This window comes from Phalacrocorax aristotelis, chromosome 4, assembly GCF_949628215.1.
Source record: "Phalacrocorax aristotelis chromosome 4, bGulAri2.1, whole genome shotgun sequence".
NCBI lineage: Eukaryota > Metazoa > Chordata > Aves > Suliformes > Phalacrocoracidae > Phalacrocorax > Phalacrocorax aristotelis.
Window position 1 is genome coordinate 31,029,799 of NC_134279.1, and position 26,263 is coordinate 31,056,061.

Below are 26,263 nucleotides of genomic sequence, written 5' to 3' on the forward strand. Positions count from 1 at the left end.
GAAGTGGACATGCCATTTCTTCTCTAACTCAGATAAAACCAATTGTCATTCACCAGAGCTTTTCACCTCCCACATCTCATGTTGCAGGGATCACTTACTAAAATCTGCATAGGCTTTTCTCTTCACTTATCCTGGACTGTAATGTGATTATATGTGGAAGAACAGCATGTGCGCATATGCACTTGCGATTGAAACATGACAATTTTCTTCTCTCATCGTTTTCTCTTTTTTCCCCTCCATAAATTACCTTTTCCAACACATTTCTCAGGTGATCACCTCTTTTCTTAGAATTGAACTGTTCGTTTTCATCACCCTGCATTCCTCTTCAACAAACTTTTACCAACCCCATGTCTGCTAAAACCCCACAAGTTAACCAAAGTTTGAAAATATTAACAAATATCTAAAATCTAAAACAAAGGACTCAGCTTTTAACCCTTTGTTGGTAAGATTTCCTTATGTGAAATATTACTGCACCATCATCGGCTCTGAGGGTGCAATTCCACCACACGCATTTACTCCCATAAGCCCAGTACTCCTTCATCCAGTAACAAATTTTAGGACACTTCTGTCATTCACCATGCCCAGCTACATGTTCCCAAGACAGGTTCACCATGGCACCAGTTATGCTGATAAAACAGAGCAGGATCATGCCTGATAAAATCCCTTTAAAAAAAAATAGTATCATTCTATCTTATAGCATGACTCCTGTTTATGAAAAATGGTTATATTGTGCCAAAGAAGAGCACAAGTTTTGTGTGGGTGGGGGAGGCGAGAGGCGAAAGCAGCCTGTCCTGGAAAATCCTCTTTGCAACGAGAGGGGAAAAAAAACCCAAATCTCCTCAAATTAGATGCTGACAACTACTACCTTTCAGATAACAGCCAATTTACTTCAATACAGCTCAAATATTTAATAATATTACATTATTAAGATAGTAATATTTAGTAGGTAGCAATAATAATTGTAAGATGTGGTTCACTGAGGTGGTAACTGCAGTTTCTGGGTGCTCAGTACCTAAAAAAGCACCAAAAGCTCATCACAAAAAAAAAAAGCTGAACTGGTACCAAGCCATTCTGCTGATATAAATAAATTTTTAAAAATTTTTTGAAAGTAATTTTATCTTGGTAGATTTTATGCCAGATCAGGTATCATCATTCTTCCTGCAGCTGGTATGAGGCAGCTATAAATACCTCATTGTGTGCTCCTGCCAGGCTGACAAAAACGCGAGCAAGCTCTCACATCTGACCTGGTTCAAATCCACACGGCTTGGCCATGCTGCAGTGCACAGATGTACTGCAAATATTGATGATCACGGCCTCACAGGGTAACAGGCGCTGTTCTACTCTTCGCAACACCCAGGGCTCACTCACCAGTATCTAGGATCAACACAATGACTTCCACAATATGTTACAATGGGATTTTTCAGATATTAATTTCTTCTTATTTAAATATATCTAAATGAATGAAGTAATGTTTCTAAATTATTACTGAAAATTAAAAAAAAAAATCTTATCACACACAATCAAACTCTTCTGGCAAATTTTGAAGTCTTTGATCTGATGGGAAACTTCTAATTTACTTCAGTGGGATATGTATTGGGCCTTTAATCTCCCACCTGTAGCTCATTCAGCTTCAGCTTGGACTTGACAAAATAATGCCAACTTTGCCATGTCCCTTCATAATAAACTGTGCTTTTTAAGTGAAGCTAACTGAAAGCTGGAGCTTTTGATGAGTACTTGCAATTACATTTTCATTTCCCTTCGCCAACTACGCACACAAGTACTGTAAATCACTATCACTTTAAGTAAGGTCTTCAAGGGTAATTTTGGCAGCCAAACAGGAGCATGCATGATGTTTGAAGTACTGTAGGATCCTTTTTTCTTTTTAAAATCTTTTGGACTCAGATCTGAAAGTCTCAAACAAATTCATTGCTCACCTATCTCAGATGACATTTTAATTGTAGCTTTTAACCACACATAGGCTAATGGAGGAAGACTGAGTAGAAAGTTCTTTAAGCATACATTCAGATGGAAAGACTTTACTGAGAGAATTTATTTTGCACTGCTGAACTTTATATTGATGTGATACCTATAAATACTGTTAAATCCACTTAACTTAAAATAAACTTTATGGATTTCAGAGGGGTTTTTTGAAACTTTATTTGCAGCGTGTAAGTATTTAAAATTCAAATATAATTTCATAATTCATGGTGTTATGGCAATAACTTCCCAAATCTCCATATCTGCCAACTCTTATTGTTTAGAGGGAGTTTTTTCATTCCATCATAAATCCTCACAGTGTGTGCAAGGGTGTGTATACATATATTCATATTTGCAGAGCTAGAAATTCTCATGGTGTTACCTAGTGATTTTATTTACTTATTTATTTTGCTTCCAGCCATCAAAATATTTATTCACTCCCAGTCAATATTGCGACCCTCAGAAAAGATGTTCTCTAGGTGGCCTCTATACCCAACGCCTCACTGACAATACTTACATTTGTGAAAACATTTTAGAAGGACAGAAAGGGAAGTGAAATTCCCACACTTCACAGCTATATGAAACAAAAAGAAGTGAAAAATGCCTGCTTACCACCCTGAGGCTCTCTCCACGCAGTGCCACGTTTCCTAAGGTCCTTCCTTTTCCTTTGTAGCACTAGTGTTTAGTGCATTTCTTCATATATCTATAAACACTAGAGATATATACAGAATAATGGTATTCATAGGTTTCATGTGTTTCTTGATGTTTAGCTATGTATACCTTATTTTCAGAAAATTTGCATCATTACAGAAACCTTGAGACTAAAACCAGTTTCTCTCGGCTTTGACAAAATAAATGACACTTTCTGTTGTTGTGGCTTTGCAAAAACTAAATGCAACGAATACTTCTTCTTGTGAATGATGACATTTATACATCTATAACAAACAAAACTAGCTAAATGCAGCTGGAAAGCCATTAAAGTAAAAAAAGTAGGAATCACTTATTTCATCTGCTTTTCATAACAAAGGACTACAAAGACTGTATAAAACATTCATTCACATTTATCCAAGCTGATATTCCCAAAAGGGAAGCCCAACATCTAACTTCAAAAACTGCAAGGTGTCTTAGAGGCAGAAAAAAGGAAATCAAAATCAAATAGGAAAACACACGCTACAGATAATATACAGAAAATTAAATACATAAACAGAAATATGTTTCCAGCATACAAGCATGTAAACTCACAGAAAAAACACCCAGTAACATATTAGAGGAGAACACTACCAATGGTGCTCAACCACCCACTGCCATCAATGGGTGCCTTTCTGCTGACCTTGGTGAGATGTGGATGCTGTAACCAGAGGCAACCTTGCTGCACAATGTTCTCCAGCTTTGGAGGCAATCTTGAGACCTGCACTCGGCAATTTAAAACACACCTTTTCTGATGGGAAATGTAAATATGAAGACATACCTATTAGAGCAGAGAGCAATGAGAGCAATGACTCATACATTTGACCAAAGAGAAAGGCTTGGAGGTACAGTTTTAGACTGTGCTGGAAACTAGATGACCAGTATTAAGACACTGGAGGAGATCATTATAAAGTAAATACATGCAGAAGTCTGACTTGAATACTCATAATTCCTTTCCTCAAGCCACTAAAATCTGTTCTCATTAGGGCTATATACCTTCACTCAAGTTAAATATCTAATTTTTCATTGAAGCTATGAATCTGGTATATTTTACAAAATCAGTGACAGTATGATGTCAAAAAAATTATCTAGAATTCAGTGAAAAGTTCTAAAAACATTTTAAGATATTCCATAAAGCCTAAAAACTCCATAACTCACTGTGAGTTCTCCAGACCGAATGACTAAAATATATATTCTAACTTAGAAAGCAATTGATTCATTCACAAAATACTCATGTCTACTTTATACTAGATATTTTATGGAAATTGCCAAAAAGGTCTGGTATCTGACAGAACCATTTACTGCAAGTTTTTGTAGTTCACGTCATCCTGACTTCCCAACCATACTATCCTACTTTGAGCAGAGCTTGAAATTTTAAAAGCTTATATGAAGTTATAGTCCCAAATCCTACCACCTTTATTGAAGAATTAGTGCTTGATTTTTGAAGACCTTTTGAAAAATCTAGAAATAGAGATTTATATATTAACTCCAGCAGCGTTAGGCTTCAGATGCAGCTAAATAATTTATTCCAGGAGCAAGACACTTGAACCTAAAACATGATACATCACCCAATTAAGGATTAGTTATTTGATCCTAAAAACTGACGCGGGAAATGTAAAAAGTCTAGTTGCTACCTAGCTGCATTTAAAAAATCTTACAAAAAGTATACAAAAAGCTTTATATCTGCACTATATAAAATAAACGTAAATATAGAAATTACAAAAACAGAAAAACCTGTATATACCACCACACAAAGACCACCACAAGCCTCCCTTTCCACCCAACCCAAAGCTGATGCTTGTCTCAAAAACAGAAAACAAAGTACTGTTTACAAAAAGGCAAATACGGATTTATTTAAACAACACCTTAAAGAAACAAAGTAGGCTAAAACTCACTTTTGACAGCCCATTATAGCCACGCTAAAGTTTGTTTAATCTTTCCTAGTAAAAGAAGCAAAGACTAACTAGCCATTAAAGCTCACTCCTCTCAGAAAGCACAACGTTTTTGAGAGCTGTTTGCCACCTGTAAATTGTATTGTTATTACTAGCACTCTTTTTCACAATATTGTAACATCACATCATGCATTGTATAAGACACAAAAGCTGTGGGGCACTTCTGTCATTGTCAAGTATTTTATTTCTTCTCAGGTCATGCCAAAATAATTATCAGAGAACTGGTGAGAGGCATAATGTATGTGAACTTGCTCATTAACTGTTGAGGACTTCACCATTTCTAACCATCTTTTTATGCACTTATATACAGGCTAATAGTAGAATCTTGACTTTAACATATTTGTATATGGTGCCCTTTCCACACGGCACGTTTGTATCCTTCAGCACTTGCTTCCTCAAGCTACTGAGACAGGAAAAAAAAACATATTAAAGTGGTATCCATGTCTCTTCAGAATGAAAAATACATCAAGTCTCAGGATAAAAAAAAGAAAATAATTTTAAAATTCCTTTTTTCTGTTCCGTCTCAGGATCAGTCTCTCCTCTGGCAGCATGATTTTGTTCTTCATTCCTCAAGTCTTAACAACTGAGTTTTTTCCTGGAATTTAAACTAAATTGATGACTAACCACCACCACCAAAATAACCCTCCTACTCTCCAGTTCCTTGGTATTAATCCCAAGGACAGCCATAAAGCCACAAAGAAAGAGACAGAACGCTCAGTGGCTTTTAAACAAATGCTACCACATTTTAAACGTGTGTGTTTGCAAAAGCTTTAAGCCTCTATTGCTCAAACCACTTGTGGTTTCTCAGCACTTCTTTTTTGAATGATTGTCTCTTTATAAAATAAACATGTTTGAGACTAAACTACTTGGGTGTCTGTTGGGAATAATTATAAAATTAGCTCGTTCTAATTTACACTTGTGGGTTTTAAAAACATAACCAAATACCATAGTGAGTCTCCTGGTGAAACCAAAGCCTGGTATGTCAAACATGGTTTAGATCATGCACACAGACTTTGATTTTCTCAGCGCAGCAGTCTGATCTCTACAGAAAGCTTAGTCCTTTGGTTTTGTCTCCTAATTCTCCAAATAAGTATTCCCATTTGTAAGTCTCCAGAGACATTTTTCTTCATTCACCATACCAATAGCTTGTGCAATACATTACACAGATAATTCCATTCCAGACACAGAGCTGCAATTATCAAAATGCAGTATCTTCACGCATAGTTTCTGTAGTTTGCAATATGATGTTCAGCCACAACACATATAGGAGTTTTGGCCACTGAAAAACTATGTCCCAAATATAACGGAGGGACGCGCTATGGTTCCAACTACATTACCTTGGAACATATTTAAGGTCCGGCTAGCGCTATTCAGGACAGCAACTGTGCTGGTTTGGGCTGGGATAGAATTAATTTTCTTCATCATACCTAATACGAGGCTATGATTTGGATTTGAGCTGGAAACAGTGTTGATAATGCAGGGATGTTTTAGTTACTGCTGAGCAGGGCTTACACAGAGTCAAGGCCTTTTCTGCTTCTTACTCCACCCCACCAGCGAATGGGCTGGGGGTGCACAAGCAGCTGGGAGGGGACACAGCTGGGACAGCTGGCCCCAACTGACCAAAGGGATGTTCCACACCATATGGCGTCGTGTTCAGCAATAAAAGCTGGAGGAACGGGAAGAAGGGGAGGATGTCCAGAGCGATGGTGTTTTGTCTTCCCAAGTAACCATTACGCGTGATGGAGCCCTGCTTTCCTGGAGATGGCTGAACACCTGCCTGCCGGTGGGAATTAGTGAATGAATTCCTTGGTTTGCTTTGCTTGTGCACATGGCTTTTGCTTTGCCTATTGAACTATTTATCTCAAGCCATGAGTTTCCTCACTTTTACCCTTCTGATTCTCTCCTCCATCCCACTGGGGAGGGAGTGAGCAAACAGCTGTGTGGTGCTTAGTTGCCAGCTGGGGTTAAACCATGACAGCAACACATGATTTATTTTAACTGTGTCCTTCAGTCCCACTGATTTCAGTGATCTAAATTATGCTTTTCCAGGAAGAGAAATTATCACGTTATCACAATGCTTCTATTGTACTACCCTGGTGCAGAACATCACATTTTTGTGCATTAGGTAGTCATGACTGCAGACAGTAATTACCAGTGAACCGCAGTGATCAGCTCATTTCCAAATGTTTTCTGCTATTCCAGCAGACAATACTGGTTGACATAGTCAGTATTTTAATACTGATAAGCCAAGATTCAGTTAAAATAGGCAGCAATAGCCAACTCTGTCAGATCAAAATCTTAGTCAGCTTCTTCCTCTTTTGCTCCGGACTTGCTACCCAACACCTTTTTGGCAGTTGAGTTGTAACTCCATGGATCCACAAGATCTGCATTTGTAATGAAAATTTTTTATTTCATATGATGACATAGGTTTGTTTCCATTCCCAGTGGCTAGAACAACTTCTGTCAGGCATCCTGCATCTTGTCTTTTTATCCAAGGCCAGGGGAGATGCAAATCGTACTTTCTGTACCAAGATAAGGTGGGTTTAGTTTCTGCGTTTACATCCTGCTTTTGATCCCTCAAGGCTGCAAAGGTCACATTACTCTGCCTTTGCCACCGCAACTTGTTTGACTTTATTTTCATCTTTTCATAAATACCGGAACAAGATTTTTTCTTTTAATCACATCAAAGCTAATACTTTAGCCAGCAACTCCTCCACAGTTGTTTTGTACCACTTCTCCACCTGCAGTATAAATATATATCTCAACAGAATCGCATTCCCAACCTGCCTCAAACTTCAGTCCTGCCAGGTCTCAGAACAAATCAAACCATCAGCCCCTTTGCTCCCTTTCCCTTGCCTACTTTAAAACAAAACAAAAAAAAAAGGTGCACTGTAAGTACCAAATTCAGAGTTAGGAGTTAGGTTGGCCCCTTCCAGCCTGCAAATCCCACACCTCACCTATCAGCAAGCGATTACACTGCTCTATTCCCTACAAGGTTCTTGTACTCACCGACTCCTGTCGCCTCCTCCCCACTAGATCAAATTAAACAGTACTCTCTTCATACAAGTACTGGTGATGAGAGAGTATTTGAGGATGAATAGGAATGGAAAACCCTGGTTTCAATCTTTCTGGGCTGCCTCCCACCTTCCAGGATACTTCCTGCATCCCCAGATTGAGAATCTCTGTACTTGTTATGCATACACATACGTATACACATATATATGTGTGTGTGTGTGTATGTGTATATATATGTATATTCTATACACAAAATATTTTTATATGTATGCCTGTATATAGACCATATACATATATACGTATATTCTCTACGTATATAGAACATAGATGCACCGCACATATATGCATTTAAGTGACTGTGCAGGGTGCAAAGGACAACAGCCTACATCGACACTTTTTAACATCCTCCACAGCATGTTTTTCCAGTGCATTCTCGGGACTTGATTCATTCTCCAACCCAATATAAAAGTCAATAGTAAACATTGTATTCAAAAGCCTGAACTATACACGGGGTATTTTACCAGCGTGGTTTTTCAAGTGCACTTGAGTTTACCTTCTGGCTATTCTAAAGAATGAGTAACCTGTTCCACTCCATTCAACAACATCCACTCCTCCCCCCCACCTCCCTCTTCTGTGCTAATTGCCCTTTAGACAGAAAAGAAAGTCAGCCACAATGTGGGAAAGAGGTGTATTTTAACCAGATTTATTCCTCAATCTTTATATTTCATAGTAGTCACTTTTCCAAGCTGAAAATTGCTTACCAGTAATCTGAAATGGACTATTTTGTTAGAATATGAAACAGGAAAGGTAACAAGATGTTCCCCTGTGTAATTTTCTACACAGATCAGTTTTGCTCTGTTGATATTTCTTCTACATTATAACATGCAACTAAGTTATGCATTGATAAACTGAAAGTTATAAGAACAGTTATTGCAGGATGGTTCCCAGTCACAAAACATCGTACAATTCACCGACTCACTGACTCCACTGCCAGCTATATGAAGTAGTAGAAAGGTGAATGCCACTCAGTTCTCCTCCTTCAATGAAGGAATCACAATAAGACTTTCCAACTGCAGTTACTGTCTGTTTCAGAGGCCTGGCTTTATATTTTGATAATTAGGTTACAATCAATTAGTGGAAATACCCTGAATAAACAAGTCCAGAAAACGTCCAGCTTCCTGGAAAGTTAAACTCCCCCAGCAAAACAAACATTTCAGCAGTATTAAAGCTCCGTTCATATTTAAGGAAAACAGCAACCTTATTTTCCTTGCTTCATTTGTGATATAACGCTTACTCTTGTGTTTTGTTTCCAAAAACATCACAAAGCAGGTCAAGCTCCTTTGGGGCAAATATTATTACTGGGGACAGCATTTGCTTTCTGACACAGCTCCATTCAGGGCGAGGACTGAGCAGAACATGCACGTGCTCTGATGTAAACCAGACTACTATGAAGAGCACTGCTGCCCCAAGGGGTTCTTGATTTTAGAAAAGGGCCAGGGAAGAAAGAATTAAGTCTCACATGGGGAGGATTGTTGGGTTTGGATTCGAACTATGTTGTAATGAAAAAAAAAAAAAAATTTACACTGTTTGTCATAACTGGGAGGGAAGACATAGCAAAGCTGAATGACAGTTTCTTGCCTTCCCCTCCCGAGAACCTGCGTTTTCCCAGTCTATGACGTTAACTGGGACCACTCCTGGGAGAAAGCACAGCTGAAGTGGCAGCCCACTGGCATCCTCAGTTTTCAACGCATTCATCCTCCACACACACAATTTACAGGCTTAAACTTTCAGTGTATAATACAGAAGCATATAAAGTTGAAAATAAGGCTGAATTAATACTTAAGGGCAGTCTTTTTGGAGCAGACTGCTGATAGGAGGCAGGCAACGCGAAGCCTGCTGCCATTTCACACGTGTTTATGCTGAAGAAGTAGTTACGATACGGGGAAGCATCAGAGCTCACAAATTACAATTTTCTTTCAGTGATACCATTAACCGATCCTGCCTGTATAGCTCAAGTTCCTCCCACAGCTACACACAAGCACCAATTCAACACAGCCAGAAACTGAACCTGCCACTGATTACATTTGGGAATTTCTGTCATTAAGTGCAATTCTTAAACCCTGCTGGGTACTGAAAACTGAAGTACGAACTCCGAGCTCTTCCACTCCCACAAAGTTACAAAGAGCAAGCGAAGTGCTGCTGCTCTGTCTGTGCACCCGAGGGGAACCACACACCCCAGAGACTTCAGACATACTGATTTTTTCCAAGTAGAGGAAGAAGTGCAGTGAGTCAGATCTAGCGGATTACATATACCACTGAGCAAGGCTTAATGGATGCACAAGAAGCATGGAGCAATCTCTAAGGAGGAATAACTTATGTTTAACATTCAGAAAATGCAAGAGCACACTGTTTCACCAGAAGACCATGCTTTATACAGGCAACTGAGTCTTACAAGGATAGGAAGAAAATTATTTGCCTCTAACCAAAAAATTAACACAGTGGGTATGGTACTATTAAATATTTAAAGCTATTACTCTAAAGGAGTTCTCCAGTGCAGGGAAGAAGGGAAAAAAAGAAAAAAATAAATCAGACTCAATTAGATCCTAACCCAGTAAATTCTCATTTCCTTCAACATGGGTTTTGCCAGAATGAGATTAAGCTCAGGCCATATTAATTTGTGTGTAAATTATTATCTATACATTTTTATGTACGTTAGCACAGCAATTTTTCCCCCTGCACCTTTAGCTATCTAACACTGGAACACATTCCTTCACTAAGAGTCCACAAGTCCTCCAACAGATGTACCACTTCAGCAGGAAAATGTCTGTCTTCGTTCATGACTGATTGAGAACTCATCCAATAGCAATTTAGTCTTTGAGATTATACATGCTGAGTAAATTAAAAAAAAAAAAAATAACCCAACCCAAATACAAAATGTGAACATTTGAAATGACAGGCAATAGCTTCACAGGTCACAAGGCAGGGAAGGGCAGGAGCATCAGGGTACATTAGAAGGATTTTATTGAACTCAGGGAATGTTTTGTGTTTATCAGTGTAGAAGTTGTATTATGCTTACAAAGAAAACCTCAAAATCAGCTACATCAGCACAAACGCACAAATTTGACTTTTAGTGACTCTTCTGATTTCAGGTTTGTTAGAATTTTGAGTCTTTTTCTCTTTTACAAACTATTTAACTTTCAAGAAGTAGGCTTATGCCTTGCTGTTCTTGATAATCTAAACATTAACATACAACTGGAGCCTTCATACTACCATCCAGTTAAACACAGTGCCAAACAAGTCAAAAGTGGATCTGCAGATACAGTCACACAACAGGTAGTGATCTGCTTGTGCTCATTAAAACACATTACCACCCTCAATTAGAGACTGCAGCCTCTGTCAGATGAGAAATGATAAATGACCGGGTATGAATTCCAGCCCCTTTGAACAGAAATTGAAACAGGCTTGTGCTCCCTATCTGCATCACACTGCACAAAGGACGCACAGATGGTCAATCTGCTGTGTGTGTGGTACCGTTAAACCAGACCAACCCCGTTCTTTGCAGTTGCCACATCGAACTTACCTACAAACACTTTTCAAAATTTGCCAAGTGGAAACGAGGAAAGAGTGCTATGTTGATTTCTGCATCAAAAACTGCAATTAAGAGTTCAACACTAAGTTGCACGCTATACCTTTAAATGCTTCTTGCACGTTTTAAGACTCTGATAAAATTTACAAAATGTCAGACCTTTTAGCACAACATGAAGCAAGAACCATTGGCAAAAACACGCCTCTGAGAAGACTTCCAGAGTTTTACCCCTTCCTCTGTCTCACAGGCATTTGCTGCTTAGTTTTGAAGGTGTATCTCAATTAAAAGAGGTCTCAAGACCCTTCTCGCCTCACATCAAACCCCTGCGCTTTCATGCAACGATACAGAGCAGTAAAGGACAGCGCCAGGCAAATCTATACATTTTCTTTGAGAAGTGGCACGGCCAGAACTAAACGGTGTCCAAGAGCTCTCGCCAAGTGTGTGCAAGCACGATGGAGTGAACTTGAGCAGGCCAGTTCAATGGCATATGGGAAATGTCACAAGTTCCAGCAGTAGAACAAATTGCTATCCACTTTGTCATGCTGATCTACAGGTACCTGCTTATCTTCAGAACCTCTACTGATACCTGTGGTAGAATTACACATTCCATTCCAAATACAAGTTATGTTATCACCTACTGAACTTACTACAAAGCACAGAACTTGAAAAAAAATAACCCAAAATAAACAAACCCTCCATTGACAAACTTTCTATTAGCTCATAATAATGAACAGGGTCTTATCTTTATCACAGATGCTGTCTTACCTTTATCAGGAAAAGCTGAAATGTCCCTTTCTCCTATTCAGCTCCCAAGAACAAAAGAAATGAACTCCACCCTGTGGGCAAAGAACATTTTTTAAAAGATTAGTGATATTCTTTAAGAAGGTTTAAATCATTACCAAATAATACAGACCTTCCAATTCTGGTATGATAGTCAGGTAAGAATATAATATCTGGAAAAAAAGTCCACTGACGGCATATAGCTAATTATATGTTCACTACATTATTTCAACAAGTAACATGATAAATGCTTCTATGAACTGCAGCCCATTGATAGTGAAATATTCAACAACACTATTTTATAAGGAAAATTACACTTTTATTTGTTAGGTCAGCTTCCAAGAGAAAATGGCAATATTGCAACCCACTGTGCAATCTCTGACCACACAGGTTTCCTTTACATCTCAACAAAGGCTCCAGAAGAATAAGATTATGATACACATTACTAAAATTCTGGATGCCTTAATAATTCACATATCTTATAAAGTAAGGCTCATCACTCCTCCCTGTTGTAAGGAACACACAAATCCAAACCCTTCCATGGCAGTAGGATGGGATTTGTACGGCAATAGAAGTTACAAGTCTTAGGGTGAGATCAACAGTCTCATAAGCAGCAGAGAGATCGAGATTCATTTATTCTGCAACGTAGCTAGAAAAGCTTTACTGAAGTCCTCAGCAAGAGCAGTTTCAGTCAGCTGCAGAGGACTGAAGACAAGGCTGGAAAATTAATTATAGAGGCTAGAAGCAAAAGAGAAAAGGAAGATGGAGCAACAGCTGCAGGAGGAGGAGGAGGATGATGGCTGCTGGAGAATGAACTCATTACATGCTTGTATTGTAAGAAAAAGCAATTTCATGGGTTGAATAAAAGGCACAAGAGCACACAGGCAAGGAGAAACAGGAGGACCAGAGCTTTTGCTTCTGTGCTCTTTAATTAACTACTCCATTATCACACTAGAATGTGAAGCAGAAATTACTCATTCAGACAGCTTCCCTAAAATCTTTACAATGTCACTGCTTATCTTATCCAAAGTAGTTTTACACATATCAACACCAATTCAAGGGCTGCAGAATGGCTCAATTTCATTCCTGTCCCAAACAGTGGCCAAATATTTATCATTTCCTTTACAATACTGGAACAGCTAGAAATTTTGCAGGGGCACATATACAACAGACTTGCTGATAATAGCCTGCTTCAGGTAGCTGTCCTTGTTCCTACAGTAGGTTATTCTATGGCTGTTATAATCTCTTGTTTGAAAGGAAAATTAATGTTGTTTGTTATTAGGGAAAATACCTAGCTAATTAGGTGCCACTAATCAGATGCTACACATTTTAAATACGCAACTAGCTTGTAATGACATAGTTAATTCACAGTGTACATTACAGTTTCCCTTTTTCCAGGATGAAAGAAAATCTCCATGCATTTTGTTCATACTAGTTCTGTGAACATTCATGTATAGAACAAACTACTGAAGTCAGCTGTGATCATCTGGTTTTGCTTCTAATTAACAGAGACCAGCCGCTAATGGTGAGTACGTCTTCCCCAAAATACCTGTAACATTGACATCCTGGGAGCTCTCATGCGCCCATAGTATATATTTCAGCTTAGATTAAAAGTCAGAAAAATTACTGCCTTCGCTCCCTAAGATTCATGGGAGGGATTCTGAAAGCTTCCTTTTTCATTGATCAACTTCAAAAGGGCCCAAATATTGGGGATTCCGGCCTTTCACGCATCAAGTTGTGCATGTAAGGTCATAGCTGTTCTGAAATACTAAGTTAAATTGTGTTTATACATGCTAGAGGTTTGTCTGGTGTTTACACAAAGCTACAGGTAGAAAATGTTTGGTTTAGCAACTTATTTTCAATCCACTCTTTATCAGTATTTCACCACCAAATTATTTTAACACCACACGTTTAACACAGCAACTTCCACTAACACCAGAAACTTTCTCAAGATAGTAAACCTTCGTCAACAAACACTCCTGGGATCTTCCAAATATTCATACAGCTCTGCTTCCCTCTCTCTTCCCCCGGCTCCTTTTTAGAGAAGAGGAAGATACATGACTCTTACAACATCACTTTGTGATCAAGCAAGTCCAGCCATCGGCAAACCAAGGCTTCACAGGATGACTAGCCCGGCAGCCACCCAGGGGTGTGGTGAAGGGCTGACCCTACAAGCTTCCCCACAGTGAGGATCCCACCCAGGAAGGGACATAAACCTCCAAGTTCAAAGTAATAAGAATCATAACCAAGTACAGCAACTTCACGATTGAAAACCAAAGTATTATTTATACTTTATTATTAATTTAATCTTTACTCTGAAGTCTAGATTAAAGTAAACTTTCCCTCCAGAGCAAAGGCTTTACGTTTATAAGAGAATGACTTAGGGATCAAAAAGTCATTCCAATAAACTATAGTGGCTTCAGCTTCTATCTGAAGGGTAAGCATTTTCCAGTAAACCTAGCTCAATCCTTCACTCCCACAGAGCGCCAGCTGTACATTCACACAGGACGTCTGTGGACAAGAGGAACGGTACTGCCATCCAGTCACATGCAACTTAGATTTCAGCTGCGTTCACACCTGAGACAGCAGCGGAAAGCAGACAGAAAATGCCAACTTAATGCTCATGCATGGATAGAAAAGAAAAAAATAATTTTGCTCCTGAACAGAAAAAGCAAAGGTCTTAGATAGGCATATCTCACAGTTGTTCCAACTTCCCAGTTTCTCCTATCAAATGCTTCTGTAAGGAGTCACAGAATTACAGAATATCTTGAGTTGCAAGTGACCCATAAGGATCATAGAGTCCAACTAAACCATACAACTAAGAGCGTTGTCCAGACGCTCCTTGAATTCCAACAGGCTTGGTGCTGTGACCACTCCCCTGGGGAACCACGTTCCAGTGACCAACCACCCTCTCAGCGAAGAACCTTTTTCTTACGTCCAATCTGAAGTAATTAATATATTTTTGACTGTGCCCTTTTACATGGTTAAAAGAGGAATGAGGAACTGATTGGGAGATTACAATTTAATTTACATAAGCAGTTCCTTTGCCATGATCTTTTTCAGGAGAAGTTTAAACAGGATGGCTGGTAAAGAATAGGATGTCCTTCCCTTCAGCTCCCACAAAGGACAAATAATGTCCTTCTCTATTTCATCGTAAGTAAAAAACTGATAGGCACATGTTCACATGATGTTACTGTCTTCTAGAATCTCTGGAAACCATTTTCCTAGTCTTTTTATACTTTTTGCTCAGCTCCACCCTGCAAAGATCAGGGATTGATCTTGAGTAGATACACCCTACAAGAGAATATCCCCAATAATCACAGAGCAGCCTCCCCAGCTCAAAATAATAATTTTCACTTACAGCCTTCAGGTGTATGATTTCGCTATCTTACTTTGAAAGGATTATTGAAGAAGAATTTTCCTATTCTAAGCTAATGTTAAATACATGAGTAGTGATACATTTCACTACAGACAAGGCAGGTGTGTCTTCCTGCTCTAGCCATGACACTGCATGCAAGCTTCTAAAAAGCATGTTGTCTTATTTGAGAATGCTTTCCACTCTTCTCCTTAATCTTTTTAATTTTTTTCTTAAATTTGTGGTCTATAGGAGGTGTCCAACAAGCGTTTCAGTGAGCATTGAACCATATGTTACCTGTATGGGCTGGGTTAAAATGTTAGAATGAGTAAGAAAAACAACACATAAAAAGTAAGCAGTACAATTTATACTGTGCTTTAGCAGGCCGCTATAGCTGTCATTTGACATCCACAGGTCTGACCTCCGAACTGGTACATAACCAACACAGAAGCCAAAGAGGTCAATGCCTATAAAAACGTGAAGATGATTCAGTTAGCATTCACTCTAAACTGCATATAAATCACCTGTAATCCCGAGCTGATTTATCGTTCCTCTAAAACCCTGCAAGAATAGACACAGAAATTTGAACTTAACACTGGCTGATACAGTCTGGGATTTCACAAGTAAACTGATACTACGGCAATTAAAGGCTGGGAAATGCTAAAGTAACCATAAAAATGTCCTGTTTCATAAGATAAGGAAGCTTTCTGCCACAACTGATATTTGTTTTGACTTCTTAAATGAAGCAAAATAATATTTTCATCATTCCCTTTCAGAAGGTTCTTTTCATCAGCTCTTTCAGAAGGAGTCCACCTGCTCTGACAACCCGTGGCATGAAGCAGACTGAGGACAGAAGGCTCCCCAGCCACTAACAGGAAGGTGCCCTTTCCCCCTCCTGCCATTTGTCAGCCTTGCAGGCAAAAGCTGAGAGAAGCACAGATTGGAATAATTACACAGATAGTTTGGGGCTAATTAAACAAATTACTCAGGATGAATAGTATTTAAAAATCTATGAAGAAATTTAATAGATGCCATCGGAAAGCTTCTAAGGGAGACAGATAATAGAAAAGTGCTACAGCATGAGGAATATGACATTTCACTTGATGCAGCCTCCATGAGGCAAAAAAACTCAATGGAAAAGCTTATGAGAAATGTTTTTGTAACATATGTAACTATAACATATATAATAAATATGTAGTTTGATTGTAGAAACCCAGATAATTCCTCTGGACATTAGTTTTCATCAGTGGCTTCAGTTCTAAAATTACACATTATGATAGAATGAAATCAATTTAATGCATTTGCAGTTGTCCATACCTACAAACGTTGTCAGGGAAAGATGTAACCGCAATACAGACAATAAGCTGAGTAGGCACATCATTCTAATTACAAATAGTCAAAAGAAGTTTCATCTGAAACAATTCCTCTGCTCCTATTAGACTACATGATTTCATAATAAAAGAGTCACATAAGATACCACTTTTGCTCAGATCAGGGCAACTGTAGGTTTGCACTATTAAAGTGGCATATTAGTGAGGCAAGCAGAAGGCTCTAAATAAAAAAAATAGAAGATTCAGCAAAACAGCGGAATTGACATGAACTTTCAGCTAAGGAGAACTGAATCTTTGGAAAGACATGATTCTAGTAGGAAGGTGGCCATCGGTAACTTAAACTGTGAACTCTTCTATCGCCTACACCCAGTCAAACACTAGTGGCAACTACAGCACATACTGGGTAAGATGCTGATAATCCACCACCTTAAACAATTCACAGATATGGTTATACTTTTCTCCATAGGTTTCCTACCTTCCCTACGGCTGCCAGTGTTTAGGTTATCAGGGGAAGAAAAAAAAAAAAAAAAAAAAGGCCCTTTATTACAGCATTCTTAAATCACAGAAAAAAAAAACTACTACTGTTTTACCATACACTGAAGGCTCACCTTTTCAATGCATTTCTGTAAGGCCTTATTACTTCCTGTTTTCTGTACATATTGTGCTGCGGATTAGTGCTGAGAGATTCTCCAAGGTGTGGGGCACTAAAACAAACCCACAGGTGATCTCCTATGCAATGAAGTCCTTGTTTTGCTCATGCTTTCCCACATCTACCCATAATAGGCTCTCCCTGCCTATGGCTCCACGCCATTCAGGCATTCACAGACCGAGGATTCTTTGCTCGCTGTTAGAATGACAAGCACCTATCTAAACAGCCGGTAAGAAACCTGACCCATCTGTTTTCAACTAAAATCCACAAAAAAAAAAAAAATCTGTCTTTTAGAATAATACATTCAAATATTTTCTTAGTATGAAAAGACTAAACTCCGCCCTTCCAGTCTGAAAAGTCTCTGCAAAGAAAAACAGCAGAGTTACATTCCCAGCATTACAAGGAACAGAGGGAGTTTGGCTTCAGTATTTGCTGTGACTGTTTCCACAGCATACAAGTACCACAAATCAGATGCTCAAGAAGTAAAGTTTAATTCAAAATTCATGACACTAGGTCAGATTAATCCCAGGATTAAGTGGATACAACACAGTCATAAACAGCGGAGATGACGATGGCTCTCACTGCTTGGCATTGTAATTGATTCTGGTTTTGGGGAGGGTTGTTGGGGTGGGGGGTTTTTTTTGTTGTTTGATTTGGTTCTGTTTGGGGTGGGTTTTTTGCTTCATTTTGTTTTTAAAGCAAATTATAGATTGTTTTTAAATGCATAAATCTTTTATATTTAAAAGTCTGATAAACAGCTTCAATATATAATTAATAGTCCGCTCAGCTTCAAAGTATTTTAATGCCTCCCTATCAGCAGAAAAGCAGTAACACTGTACTCATTCCCACTTACTTCATGGAAAAGAAACCAAGAAACTAAACAAATGTAATCACTTAAAGTCAACTTTAAAGATTTTCTACGAAGTTCAAGTACAAACAAAATGAGACAGTATAAATATCCCTTAAGTTTACATGGTTCTATTGAGAGTAATCAGAGTTGTCAATATTAGAATACTATATTCTAGGCAGTTGTGAAAGTTATACTCAAGGCATTTTAGTGTTGTTTTTAACTCCGAACTAGAGGAGAAAAGGCACTACAAAAGTCACAGGTGTTGACGTTATGAGTCACCTACTTATACTTTTTAAAGTAACTACCACGATTAGTTTGAGGCAGGTAAGTGTAAAGGAAGAGTCAGAAAATACATTTCAAGGGACTAAGATTAAGAATTTCACTGTGGCTCCCACCTACACTTAGCAACTGGAAATTCATTTCCAGTCTCAAGCACTGACTGGGCCCCAAAGACCTATTTCGTTCTCTATACACAAACTGCCTGGCACTATCGGTAGAAATGCTGGGCCTGTGTAGCTATATTTTCCACATGGAGCTGATGGAGACTATTATTAGAGATGTTGAAAGGAGCACTACTCTACGGACTGTAAACGAGCGCGCTATGTACTCCATGAGAATGGCATCAATACCCACACCAAGGCACGTTTGAGAAGACGGAACACAAAACTATAGGATGCTGATGACAAAAGTATGCATGTATACTTGAAGAGCATTTGACATACTTGATTTCAACTCAATAATGTCCTCATAGCAGACTAGCAAAGCTGAAGTACACAAAACCAGATCTGATGAAGTATATGCTGAGGAGCAGCAGGTATTCATCAGTCAGCTTCACTTTTCTGCAGTGGGTCCTTACGTGACAGCAGCCAGTCAACATCTGTAGCTGGCTGATGACAGGCAGCATGCAGATGGTCCTCCCAGAGACACCGAGGGCAACACATTCCCCACCTCCCACAGCTGGCATGCAGTCTGCAAGCAGGATCCTCAGGACAGTGGTCCAAATGGGAACGCTAAGCCCAACCCCCTTCTCCTTTCTGAACGCACACTCTGTGCTATAACGTGGCATCCACCTGAAAGAGATAGACGGTCTCCTAATGGGCCCACCTTCTCAGCTTAATCTGTAACTCAGTGCTGATATGGTAGGCCACAACCATGCAATGCCTATTAAAACAGAAAAATATTTATCCCATTCAGCATACAGTTCTGGGTGTGCCTCTGTAAATTTGAAACCTTTTCCATTGAAACTATAGGATTATGAAAATATTGAAATATGTTAAAATTATCTACCTATACGCATAATAGCTCCAATGTGAAAGAAATAGCTATAATGGGACAAGCAAGGTTACAACAAAATGTTACAAAACTTCAATTTTTATCCTCCTTAAGGCTAAAAATGTAAGTAGATAGTGAGAAACACCTACAGGAGGTAGAATTACAGGTCATTTCAGGCTGATGCATTGAAAAACAAGGAAGCTAAAGCATTCAGCATAAAAATCAGAGTAATTTCTAAATCCTTCCTTATTTACAACATGATGTGTTAATATCTTTTTCAACAAGGAACAAGGTCTTTTCTCTCTTACTTTCAGACTTCATACACAAGTGCTCTGCATTTTGCATTAAGATGACCATTCACCACATACTGTAAATAAAATATGGTGAATTGGGGCTGTGGGGTTGGGGACACAACCGACAGAGATACAGAACTCCTTTCTGAAAGGACACAACCACATTGCCACATTAAGCTACAAGAGAAATGACAGCCAGATCTTCTCCATTTACGAATAGACTTCATTGCCTTGAAGGAAGGAGAAAAAAGGGTGGATTTCCATCACAACTTGAAATACGGCATATCATGCAATTTCATTCAACTAAATGGCCAAAAGCAAACAAACATGCGTGCAAAAACTCGTAACTCAACAAACGCTTGACTCAACAAGCACTGCTTGCTTGATGAAATCTCACAACAGTAGTAAACCATTGGAGTACAAAGTCATTTGTGAACCAAATGGTTCAAATGGAAAAAATGCACCTCGCTACAGCACAGAGTTAGTTACTAATTCACTGCAGTAGAAAGTAATTTGTGAATTGGATCTTGGAGCATGTTTCCTTTTGCTTTTGTTTACTTTAGGGTTGATTGTTCTTAAACTGTATGGGCTGCATACTGAATAACAATCACAGGTTTTGTGTGTGCATATATTGTGTATTTGTCAATATATATATATATATATATATGGAAATTGCATGAAGATTGGGAATGATTAGAAGCTTTATGCCATGGAAATATTGCATAGGCATGAAGAGTGTGTAACATTACCCTTGAATAATTAAGGGTCAGAAGATCAGCGCACGCTTGTAGACCTTTCCTCAAAACAAGGTTACCACAGTGACCTCTTCAGAACGGCCTGCCTCCTGGTATATTTTTTTTCCCCATCTCTGCTCCAGGTTTTCCACGTAGTTGGAATTCCACAGATGGTCCCCATTGCCCCCAAATAAATGCTCTTTCCAGATGAATTCCCCAGAACAGGACTTCATTTCTTAGACAGCAGAGGGATATTTTCCAGAAAGGCATGATTCCCAAGAGCTCCACAGTTGGCTACTACTTAATCATTTCATAATCTTAGAAAGTCTGGTAGAAGTTGAAAAAACATTTTCACAAGGCACTGATGTTCCAATAAATGCTGGAAGCTCTCTGACCAGCATGTGATAACTGTATATTAAAGGATCTGGCTGTCCCTTCTCAACATTTCAATACAAGTAGCATATTCTTAATAAAGCCGAGGCTAATGTAATGCTTCTGAAGTTTTAGTCAACTATTTTAAACATGGTATTCTAATGTCTTCTTCTAAACACACAGCTCTGTCAGCAGTCCAATACTACAAACTCCTCTTTCTCTATTTTATTTGTTGACGTTAATGATTTGCTAAATTCATTTCTGTTCAGCTACGGCCTCTGTGTCTCTCAAATCTCCTTAAAAATTACAAAAGTAACAAAAGACATTATGACACAAAGATAAAAGGAATGATATTTTAGAATATAATTTCCCAGCTGAAGTGTCACACCTCAGCACAAACAGCTATGCCCATAAATGCCCTTCATGCCATCACAGAATTACAACAATGCATATACATACACATACACCCTTTGGCAAAAATAATCCCCATTTACCACAGATCATTTTCATTCAGATTCCAGGTTCAGTGATTCTGTTGCAGGATTTCTGCTTGCATCTCTGGTGAAACGTTGTAATTCCTGCACGGTATCTCCATTCTACACAACAGGCAAAATACGGATTTCTTCCTTAAAATAAATTTGGTATAATTAATAACAGAATAATTACTATAAGGAAATAAATTTTATCCTCTCTGTACATAGACATCTCTCTCATACATGCTAACCGGACTTACTGAGTATGTTTTTCAGGAAAAAGATGAGAAATCCTGTAACTCAGATGATACAGAAATGTATACAAGGAAAATCTTTAATTTCCTACATTAGTAGACTACTTCACGAGGCAATCATCAAACAGAGGTAAATATGAATAGAATGAGAACAAAGGAAATCTTGATTTAATAATTGATTTTTAATCTCCTTTGTATTTAATACTTCACTGACTTTAAAAAAAATATCTAATTTTTACTGGGTGCTGTAACCGCTGAAACAAACATTAACTCTAAACCAAATTAAAACAGGATTTTAAAATAGTGAAATAGGTCACTAAAGATACCTTACGCAAGTGGTAGATGTGTTTACCCAAACGCTCTTTGATTCAAAATGAAGTTGCTAAATAATTTCCTACAAGAAAGGTTTATTATAATTGTGGGTCAGATTTCTAAAGGTTTCAATTCACCACCCAAAGCCTTCCCAGGACCTTCACAGAGGATGAGCATCATCACCTGCACCTTAAAATAGGATTCCATTGAAAAAAAAAAACAAAAAGGCAATGATCAATATATTGAGCTGGCACCTGCTGAGATTTTTAAATGAGCCACGGTGAGCTACCGCTCCTTGATAACACCATTGCACAATCCTCCTCACCTGCGTGAAGCCCCCAGATGCTGCAGCTGATAGAGGCTGCAGGAGGGCGGCTGAGAAGGGCTCACTGAAAATAACCCAACAGAAAGTACTTCAACACCAGTGAGACACAGTGAGTCACTCCCACCATATTATCTAACAAGATTAGTCAATTTCACACTTTTCTCTAATTCTAATTTTGTTTTCTGTTAAAGATTCTGTTTCTGAAAATTAGGCCAGTGACTGTTCAACATATTTTTCTTCAGAAATCAAAATTCAAGTTCTTTCAAAGGCAATGCATTACTCTCTTTTTAAAGAAACACACCAAATGAAATTTTAAAAGGCAGTTCACTCTTAAGTGAATGTTTTACTTAAAATATTAGAATTACCACCAATCTTGAATCTTTAAATGACATTAAATGCTCTGCTACTGCTGTACCACTCCCCATGATTATAGACTTTTTTTTTTTTTACCTTTTTAATCAATTTTGGCAATGCAGACAGGCAAATTATTTTTATTAGTTTCCCCCACTTCCACTGTAGCTGACTCAGGCTTTATTTCAAAATGTCTGCAAAATATATTTGGTGTCTGCACTACTAATCTACAGAGAATTCTTTTTCAACTTGTTTCCTTGGAAGGTGATGGAACCAATTCTATTACTGTTATTTTCAGAAAAACTGATAGAAGTTCAAAGACTACTGTTTTGTTTTAAATAGAGCCAGCCTTTGAAATTCAACTATCTGCCAGTTGCCTAAAATGCCTTTTTAAGCAGTTCACATAACATAGCAAGTAACAAACATAAGGAAAAACTTTAGCAAGTATGAAAAGACAGGAGAAAACACCCACATGCCATTACAGCCTGTTTCGACCTACACATACAAAATAAATCAAGCATAAGGTAACAGTAGCTTAACTAATTCTATTAATCTCTATGAGTAAGCATTTCATTTGGCCATTTTCACATCCTGTAATTATTCCAGAGGAAACGCAGGTTAAAGGTTCAACTAGCACTTAAAATGTCTCCTAAAGCATAATTATATCTCAAGACTTAGCCTGTGGGTAAAATCGGGAAACCTGCAACACAAAGCATTTATTTTTCTCAAATATACTGTGGAGTCCAATTATTCTAAAGAATTTCTTTTTTATTATTACTACTCACTTCTATGCAAAATGTATTTCAAAAGGAAAAGCTATCCGCAGCCTGCACAATTTGGGCCATGAAACATTATATAAATGGTTAAAACAGAATCATAAGCTCCCTCTTCAAGTGCATTCAAAGCAAGCATCATAAATGCATTGTCACAGCTGTCGACTGTTTGATTCAGAATGGGATCAAAACAGAGGATCACTGCAACAGCACGGGCATCAAGAGCAGCCCTGTTTGTTAAATAGGAAAATATGGTTTCACTCAAACACAAAACACCTATTTGCTTTCTCGTGGCCTGTTTTTGGAACAGAAACTCATTTTCAAAGATGAGAAGAGAGCCCATAAACTATGCATGTCACGAAGTACCTGTTCAGATAAATTATACTCTTAGGGAAAAAAAAAAAACCCAAACAACCAACTCCATAGATTGAAGTTGACTGGCATACAGTGGGGATAAGGCTGAAAAGAGGTGAGCATTCAAAACAGGCAGGAATGCATGTCAAGTGGATAATACACTACAGAGGACTGTAGGTAAGAACTGCAGGATTCACTCAATCGCCTCCTTCCCATTAAATATGCACAATGAGTGCCATATGCAGTATGCATTAATTTGAAACAAAAATATATTCAATCATATTAATTTGCCATTAGCAATTTATAAGACACAAATAAAAGGCTATTTGTTTGCCATTATTAGCAAGACTGATTTTTCTCAGCTATGGTGTGTCTCTGATTTTTTTATTTGAAAGCACCAATGAGAGGTGTTCACAACGAAGTTTGGAAGCACCAAATCAAAGTTTGGGTCCTGAAAAACAACTACTTCACTACTTATTGCAGGTGGTACAATTGCTAGAGTCTGTCAGGCAAGTTCTGAGGTTTTGGTTAAAAACAAACAAACAAACAAACACCAAAAACACCCCACAACTTGAAAAACTCATGAAAAGGAGATTAATGTTAAAAAAACCCCAAGGTCTCAAATTAGTAAATACTAGAGAGTTAAGGCTATTCATGAAGCATGAATTCAGACCTCTTATATGTATTCAGTGTAACGGCTTTGCTCAATATTACAAAGCAAGTCATCCATGCAGCCAAGGAAAAAAAAAAGAACAAACCCAAACACCAGTGGTCCCGTGAACAGTGAAATGTTTTAGGGTAAAATTGTTCTTCTTTTTTAACCCTGTATTTTATTCACTGTTTATCCTATGTTAGATGATACAGAAGTCTAAGATATTGCTTGATTCAGTAGGGGATCAACATAAAAAGACTGTATGGAAACGTGTAAAAGGGAGTTTTACAACATACAGAATTCAACATTGAGCTACGATAGAGTCAAGCTGAAACTGAATCCAAACCAAAATGACCATAGGTACTGACTAAGAATTTTGGTTTACACAGAGTTTTCCATTATGTATTTTTAAAAACATTCCAGTTTTACTAAAGAGCCCCAAAACCACTCTAACCAGTTTTGACATATTTTTAGAGCTCTCCCAATGTTTTCCTTTCCTTGGCAATTTTTCTTCAGAGTTGCATTAACATCTCACTCACCAACACAGACGGCTAATGGGTCTGCATGGGTATCCGTCAAAGGCGACAAGCACTAAAATACAAGCAGCAGAACAACGTCCAAGATGTTTTATGTTTCAGATACTCTTCCTAACCATTTTGACCTTCCAATATCCAGGACTACAATGAGACCAGTAAGCATCTTAAAAGGATTCCCCAAGTATCTTCTACAAGATAAAACATAACACTGTATCTATTCAGGAAGATACCTCTTTGCCACTAAAAAGTTTTCTGATCATTTCTCACTTAGTACAGTTTATATTGATGACAACTAGGGGGTGGAGAGGGAATGGAAATCCCAGAATATTGTTTCTCCAATTCCAGTGTCAGGAAATGTTGTTCATAAGTTTATGAAGCAGTAGATCATTCCAAGGTCTCCCTGACCTTTCAGCACTATAGGACAACAGTGGCAGAGAAGCACAGGGTAAAAAGAAAAAGAAGTTTATATGGAATCAAGGTGGATTCAGACATCTCTAGCAATGGACTTTATTCAGCATGCAAAAAATTATCAATTGAGTGCTATTTTTCTTAAAGCATAGAGGCATCTGAAAAAATTGTGTAAGAAAAAGTGTTCAATTGATATATGCAAATATCACAAGCATGCTGATGTCAAAAATTCAGAAAACTACAGTTAGAAATAAACAATAATCTAAATCAAGGTCCACAATACTGGTGAGACATTTATTAAAAAATATGAAAATTTATGCATAGTCAAATACAAATTTTGCTTTCTGTTGAAGGAAAGTATGACAGCATGCACCTGTCATGTCCAACTACTGCTAATGAAAAGGTGCCAATGCAAACCAACTTGTAAACTCTACACGCTGCTCAGCAGAAAGAAACTAAGGCCCTGATTCAGCAAGCACCTACTTTTGCTGGAACATGTTACCCACCTTGAAAGTTCAAAGGAATGTCTCACCTGAAACGAGCTGTCAGCCTGCCGTAACATTTCAACACTTGAGGCTAAAATGGTACCTAAAAAAAAGCCACACCAACACTATATACTTTTTTTTTGTGAAGAAACATGATGTATACTTTCAGATGGAGAATAACATTCCTTGTTATTTTTGTCACTTATGGCCTGTCAATAGGCCAGTAACTGCCCACCAGAGCACCTATTGGCCTTCGTATTTCTATAGCTGCAACTGGCAGGGAAAATTTAAACTGATGGCCCATTCATTTAGAAAAGGTGCTTGACACTGCTGATGGCGAGGCATGGCGTTCTCTGGACGTAACAACGGTTACTTCAGCTTTCTGTACAAGGAGGACAAGTATAAAACAACACCAATTTATAATCCCTTATACAGTATGTGCAGTAATTATCTTCCACTAGAACAGCACTTTGACAAAGGCTAGTGC

The 26,263-nt window shown here is 38.2% G+C and overlaps 1 protein-coding gene across 9 annotated transcripts in view; it reads right to left on the bottom strand.

The window, feature by feature from the left end:
• The window catches only part of BMPR1B (bone morphogenetic protein receptor type 1B), a 254,881-nt gene that overhangs the window by 191,506 nt on the left and 37,112 nt on the right, over positions 1-26,263 (bottom strand). For 6 of the 9 annotated variants that reach the window (XM_075090803.1, XM_075090805.1, XM_075090798.1 and 3 more), the window contains 2 exons: positions 11,983-12,053; positions 2,590-2,680 (listed from right to left, as the gene is read on the bottom strand). The gene's annotated coding sequence lies outside the window, so the exon portion shown is untranslated. The remainder of the gene's footprint in view (positions 1-2,589; positions 2,681-11,982; positions 12,054-26,263) is intronic. The other 3 variants (XM_075090807.1, XM_075090804.1, XM_075090806.1) reach the window with 1 other exon arrangement.